This window comes from Chrysochloris asiatica, unplaced genomic scaffold (genome assembly GCF_000296735.1).
Source record: "Chrysochloris asiatica unplaced genomic scaffold, ChrAsi1.0 scaffold00021, whole genome shotgun sequence".
Lineage (NCBI taxonomy): Eukaryota > Metazoa > Chordata > Mammalia > Afrosoricida > Chrysochloridae > Chrysochloris > Chrysochloris asiatica.
This window is the reverse complement of record NW_006408539.1, coordinates 17,679,205-17,686,746: the sequence shown is the minus strand read 5'-3', so window position 1 is coordinate 17,686,746 and position 7,542 is coordinate 17,679,205.

Genomic DNA, 7,542 nt, shown 5'->3' with positions numbered 1-7,542 from the left:
CAGATCTGTGTTGGAAGAAGTGCAGCCAGAGTGCTCCTTGGAGGCCAGAATGGCCAAACTTCATCTCTCATACTTAGGACATTTTATCAGGAGGGACCAGTCACTGGAGAAGGATATCATGTTTAGTAAGGTGGAGGCTCAGAGAAGTAGAGGAAGACTCCCAGTGAGATGGGTTGGCAAAGTGGCAGCATCAATGGGATCAAGCGTGGCAACGAGTGTGAGGTTGGCCCAGGATCTGGCAATGTTTCGTTCTGTTGTGTATAGGGTCAGTACCAACTTGATGGCACCTAACAACAACAACATGTATCATCAAATGTCGTGATAAAATCAATCTTCTATGAGTCAACTATCAACTCTCATGGAAGCAGCAGTCAAGAAATCAAACGATGTATTTCATTAGGCAAATTTGCTGTATACGACCTCTTTAAAGTGGTTAAGAGCAAAGATTTTAGTTTGAAGATTAAGGTGTGCCTGATCCAATCCTAGGTATTTACAATAGTCTCTGGTGCATGTGGGAGCTGGACAATGTATGGGTAAGTCTGTAGAATAATTGATGCATTTGAGTTATTTTGTTGGAGGAGAATTTAAAAAGTACCATGGATTGACAAAAGAACAAACAAATCTGTGTTGGAAGAAATATAACCAGAATGTTCCTTAGAAGCAAGGAGGACCAGATTTTGTCTCTCGTACTTTGGACATATTGTCAGGAGGGACCAGTCTCTGGAAAAGAACATCATGCTTTGGAAAGTGGAAGATTGGCAAAGAAGGAAAAGACCCCCGAGATGCATTGGCACAGTGGCAACAACAAAGGGGTCAAGTGTAGTAATGATTGTGAGATTAGTGCAGGGCCAGAAAGGTTTTGTTCTGTTGTGTATAAGGTCAGTACTGACTTCTTGGCACCTGAAAACAACAACAATGTAAATAGCAAACTAAATACTTCAATCATACACAGAGATTGTCAGATTAGATAAAGTGCCGATGACTGCATAATGTCTTAAAGTCACCCATTTTAAATACATAGACTCCAAAAGTTAAAATTATAAAAGAATTTCTTTTAGGGACATTCAGAATATTTATCAAGATCTGTCAGACTCTGGACACTAAAAAATGTGTTCAGTAGAGTTAGAAGAATTTAATTCATACAAAATAGGTCCTCTGCCAATAATGGAATTAAATTAGAAATCAATAATATAAGGATATCTGATAAACCCCCAAATGTTTTGAAACCAAGTAAAGCAATATGTGGGCCATAAAGAAACTCAAAGGGAAATTAGAAAACGTTTTGAACTTAATGAAAATGAACACATAGAATACTAAAATATGTTGAATGAATCCAACACGGTACTTAAAGAGAAATTCATAGCATAAAATGCCTGTATTACAGAAAACAAAAATCTCAAATCAGTGACTTCTGTATTTACCTTACAAAAGCTAAAAAAGAAGGGTAAATGAAACAAAGTATGCATAAGAACTAAAAGATCAAAACAGAAAGCATTCAAACATTAATAAGAAAAATAGCTGAGAAGAAATTCCACCAAAAGCTGATTTTTCAAACAATTAGTAAAGTTAAATATAAAAATTAGAAGATACAAACTATCAATGGCAGTAATGATCAAGTGATCTCTGTATAAATTCTACATATGCTAAAATATTAATAATAAAATATTTTTAACACTTGAAGCCAATAGACTCAGTAACTTAGATGAAATGAATCAATTCCTTGAAAGACACAGGCAGATTCAAGTAGAACTAGATGGTGGGATTCATTGAATACCCAGTAAAGACACCTGGTCTCATGGATTGATTCCTCCTAAAACTACACCTTAATCTGGAACAAGAATTAGATGGAAAGGAGATAAGGCCACAGTGAAATCTGTTGAAAAATTATGAGAAAAATATATCCATTCAATTATCTACGAAGCACCATCTGATCCAGAGATAGGTGTTGAAAAATATACAAAATATCTCTGTCAAATTTCTGGAGATACACTTTCCATGAAGTAAAGCTAGTATATTGTTTGACCTGAAAACTGCAGATGACATTTTCAACCCATTTTTCTTACAATAATAGAAAATTTCTTCCAGACTTTTGTATTAGGGTTATATCCACATGAGCTTTAGTTTGAGTTTTCATCCTCTTATGAGTTCTCATGGATATTTTAGTGAAAATTGGGTTGAATTAGGCTGCTTCTGAGGCTACTAGCTAGACAACAATTTGAATCAGAATTCACTCATCACTATTCATAATTTCCAATTTCTGCTTCATCTCAAACAGAATGTAAGAATTTGAAGACAGGAACTATATTTTATTCACATATTTGTGCCATTAGAACCCAGAACACTGTGGAGCACATTGTTGCTTTTGTTAAATGCTGTCTAATCAGTTCCTACTCATAATGACCTTGTACAGCATTTCAGAGGCTGGAAATCTTTACAGGAGCAGAAAAGCTCATCTTTCTCCAGCAGAGCAGGTGGTGGGCTCCAATCGCTGACCTTGTAGTTATTATTCTAGTGATTATTCTATAGAGCCAACACATTCCCTGGCACACAGTGGGGAATTGATAACTTTTTAAAGCCCTGACTTTGTTATTTGCAGAAACTAGTATAATAAGCAATACAGACACGTTGAAATATTAGAGCCAGCTGGGTGCCAAAAAGTCCAACTAAAAAGGCAAAAACCAAATAAAAACTAAGAATTCCCTAAAATCTAGAAGGAAGCACAAAACTCAGGTAATTCTCAAGACTTGGAATAAAACGGAGAGTCTGATTGTGTTGACAAGTAGTAAACGAGAATCTTTGATAGGAGAAATCTAAGAGTACCCAAGAGTCGCTTCTGAGCATATTTTTGTGGCCTTGTTCACCACACTGGTGACAGATTGACCACAGCTCAGTAACTAGACCATGGACTGGTTATCTGAGTGATCATTTAGCCAATAATGGAGATGCATGAAGGAGAGATCTCCATGCAATCCCAGATTGCTTTCAAACTACATCCATAGCTAAACAGGAAAGACTATACCCACGGGACTCTACTCAGAGCACTGGTCCCCAGCAGAAAAGGGAGAAATGAGTTTATTTCCTAATGAAGCTGAGTCTTACCTTTAGAGGCACAAAATAAAGAGGTGCCAAAAATAAAGACCACATAATTTTGTGTTTTTATAATAAGTTTGAAACTAAACACTAGGAACCCTTGTCAGCCCCTGCTAAGCTGATTCCAATTAAGGCTACTGGCAGCATTCCAGCTGTTTTACTCTCTCAAATAGCATAGAGCATAACAAGGTTTATGAAGCATTCAAAAGTCAAATACCCTATTAACATAAACATGTAGTGAAATCAACTCTTCTCCCAATTTTCAGCTTGCCTTCTTTCTTTCTAGTAGGTCGGACTGCTCAGAGATAATGTCTGTTCCTTTTGTAGAGACTGGGTTGTACTTGCTAAAGTGCAGAGCAAAAGAGATTTCCTTTTTGAATTCGAGGAGACTCACCCCATAAACTTACTCTCAAGGACACTTTGATTAAGATAAATTCGCTCTAACAGTAATTTTTATACCAAGTTCTTGGACCTTTATTTTCAGTAACAGTGTTAAATCTCAAAACAAGAAAACTTAAGGAGTCAGTGCACACAGCTGCACTATGTGGTGTTTTGATTCATGTCTTCCTTCTGATCTTCTTGGAAATGGATTTGTTTAACATGGATTGTCAACGGCCAAGATTTAAAGTAAGAAAGGTAATTTCCTTGACCATGGAAGTCAAACCCCACATGGAACAGTATAAGTAGGTTAAACGTTTAAAGTGAAAGAAAAACAAGCAAAATATATTGAGGCAATAAATGCTGATAGAGTTTGAGTTTAAGAAATAAGGAAGATGACTGTTTTGTCAAAAGTTGGCACCTTTTTGGGTAACCCCTTTAAAGGTGCTAAGTTAAAACAAAAGTAAGTTTCCGTTGGAGAGCATCTTACATATTGGTCTCTTACCGTTAATGCAATTTAACAGCAGGGCCAAAGAAACATATTTTCTTGTCCAGAAAGAAAGGCATTACCCTTCCTCAGAGAACATGAAACAGCTTTGCTAATAAAAGGAAGACACACGTTTGTATGTATTTATGTTATATATATTGATAAAATAAAAGGAATTCAGCAAATATATGTATGTAAGTGCTTAATTATCAGTTTGTCATACTGTGGTATCTTTGTGTTGCTGTGATGCTGGACGCTATGCCATCAGTATTTCAAATATCAGAAGTCACCTAAAATGGACAGGTTCCAACAGAGCGTACAGACTAAGACAAACTGGGAAGAAGGACCTGGAATTCAGCTGCCAGTGAAAACCTTATGAACAGCAGCATGCCATTTTCGGATATCATGCCAAAAGGAAGTCATGCAGGTTGGAAGGAAAACAAAATATGATGGGGGAAGTGTTGCCTCTTCAAAGTAGAGTTAACCATAGTGATATGAATGGACCAAAACTTTTGGGACCTGCATTTCCTGATGAGAAGAAATAGTTGCACACATCAACTAATAATCAGAATGTGGAATGTCTGAACTATGAACCTAGGAAATTTGGAAGGGGTAAAAAATGGAATGCATAAAAAATACTATATCCTATGCAGTACAGAGGAGTCCTGGTGTGGCGCTGTAGGCTAATGCACCAGACTGCAAAGCCATTTGAACTGCAAGGTCGGTGGTTCAAGCCTACCAGCTGCTCCTCAGAACCCCTATGCAGGGTTTCTATGGGTCAGAACCGACTCAATGGCACCTCACAACAACAATGTAGTGGTGGTGGTGGTTATGTGGAGTCAGTTCTGTGTCATAGAGACCCTGTACAGGGTTTCCCAGGCTGTAAATCTTTACGGGAGCAGAAAGCCTCATCTTTTTCCCATGGAACAGCTGGTAGTTTCGAACTGCTGACCCTGAGGTTAGCAGCCTGATTCGTAAGCACTACACCACCAGAGCTCTTTAACAATGTAGTAGAGAGATGAAATGAACTGGTATTGGCCATTTTTAATCAGACAATCAAATACTCTACTATGCTCGGAATGAGAAATTCAAGAGGAATGGAATCACATTTATTGTTAAAAAGAACATTTCAAGCTCAGTCCTAAAGTGAATACTGTCTGTCATTGATAGGATAATATCCAAATGCTTATAAATAAGACTATAGGATAAGCACTTGACCTCCAGGTCAGTTTGAACCATAAGGTTCAGACTTACTAGCTGCTGCGAGGAAACCCTATACAGAGTCGCTATGCATCAGAATTGATTTGACAGCATTTGACAACAACAATATAAGTAAGACCATTTAATGCTTTAATGCAATTACTATTCAAATTTATGCATCAACCACTAATGTCAAAAATAACAAAATTAGAAATTTTGTACCTTTAAAAAGCAAACAACAAACAAACATTCTATCAAGCTGCCTTGATAACTTCTGCTAATTGGGATGAGAAAACTGACATCAAAGAAGGATCAGTAGTTGGAAACAATGGACTTGGTGACAGTGATAATACTGGAGATCACATTAAAGAATTGTGCAAGACTTTTGTTTTTCTCTCCATCAACATACAGGGGACTTTAGTCATGGACCTTGCCAGATGGAATATAAAAGAATCAAATAGACTACCTTTTTGAAAAGAGAAGATGGAGAAGCTCAACATAGGAAGAGTTAAAAGACAGTCAACTAGGCAGACACACTATACAAACCCTCTCAAACAAACACCTAAGAAATCAAGTGAGAGAGATATGAATGATAATTCTAGAACCCTGAACTTCAAATGAAAGGGTAAAGAAGCAGATCAAATAGTTAACCGGAAGAAGAAAAATCATGAACACAGTGAACAAAGACACATGAAAGACTGCATTGTTAACCAATTCAGCACAGTGCCACCATTTTGGATTGTTGTGCACAGCATGTTAGTTGGGGTAGGAAGCAGGTAACTAGTTTCCCACATCCTCCTGGTGACCAGAGCGTGGCCACTCCTCCTGCCCACACACCTTCCCTGCTGCTGGTCATACCTTCTCCACTACTCCTGCCAACACCACTTACCTCTCTCCCTGATACATCTTCTCCCCTAGAGTCTCACAGACCCTCTCTGACTGAGGTGCTTTCTCACACAAAAAAAGACAAAATCTCATCATCCTCACTTAAAGAAGAATTTTATCTTACTTCTTCTAAGATGGATTTATTTGCTTTTCTGGCAGTCCATTGTAAACCTAATATTCTTTGGCAACACCATAATTCAGTGGCATTGATTCTTTGGGCTTCCTTATTCATGGTTTGGCTTTCATAGGCATTTTCATTGACAATACCAAGCCTTTCCACCTCAGGCAGTTGAAAGAAACACAATGTGGGCTTGGCATGCTAATCCTTAAAGTGACACTTACTTTAAACAGGTCTTTTGGAGCAGATTTGCCAGTACAATACATCCGTTGATTTCTTAATGACTGACTCCACACATATTGATTGTACATAAAAGTGAAATTAAATCCTAGAAACATCAACCTGTGTTCTGTTTGTCACAATGTTGCTCACTGATCCAATTGTGAGGATGTTTGTTTTCTTTAAATTCAGATGTCATCCATACTGAAGGTTATTAAGAAAAGTAGATTATGTAAATATAATGGATGGAAAATCCAGCTCATTAATTACATTCATACTTAATTTAATTTTGTGTTTTTATTGTAGAAATAGTCTACCTTGTGCTTTGGTATTAGAAGAGCCATGTAACCTTTCTAAGTATTTTCTGGAGCTTCTGGATCAATTTTTGGCACAGATTAGGTCCGTCCTCAGAAACTGGCTACTATCTTCAAAGAATAAATCAGATAACATGTTCTGTTATCTCAGAACTACCTAAATGCAGTGTGCTACAACCTGTGAATTATGAGCTACTAATGAGTATTGAAATTGATTTTCTGGATTATGAACAAAATTTCTTTAAAAAACAACAAAAAAGAATAGAATCCAATAGGATAAAAGAGAAACTTTTTGGTATGTCAGAATTAATAAAGAATTTTCTCAAGTGACTTTTGTTTGATTTATGTGTGTATATACATTTGTGTATGTGTATACTGAGATTTGATATAAGACATAGTTCTTACTGAGGGTCCTGTTAAAGAGAAGAAAGTTTTAAATCTCATACCACAGCAGATAGCTACAAAAAATGACTCATGTGAAGAACATACTGTGGCATATGTGGTATTATTTCTATCAAGACTTTGTTTGAAAGACATTACACTGTAACGATGCTTCTTAAAATGTTTACACTTTATTTAGTGAATCTATGTGCTAACAAGGAATATCACTGATAACATCAGATGGATCTTGACTGAAAGTGAAGATTACCAGAAGGATGTTTACCTGTACTTTATAGAGTATGCAAAGCCTTCCGATTGTGTGGATTATGACAAACTATGGACAACATTAAGAAGAACAAGTATTCAGAAACAATTAATTGTGCTCATGAGGAGCTTGTGCATAGACCAAGGCAGTTATATGAATGAGGAAACATTGAATGGTTTAAAATTAGGAAAGGTGTGTGTCAGGG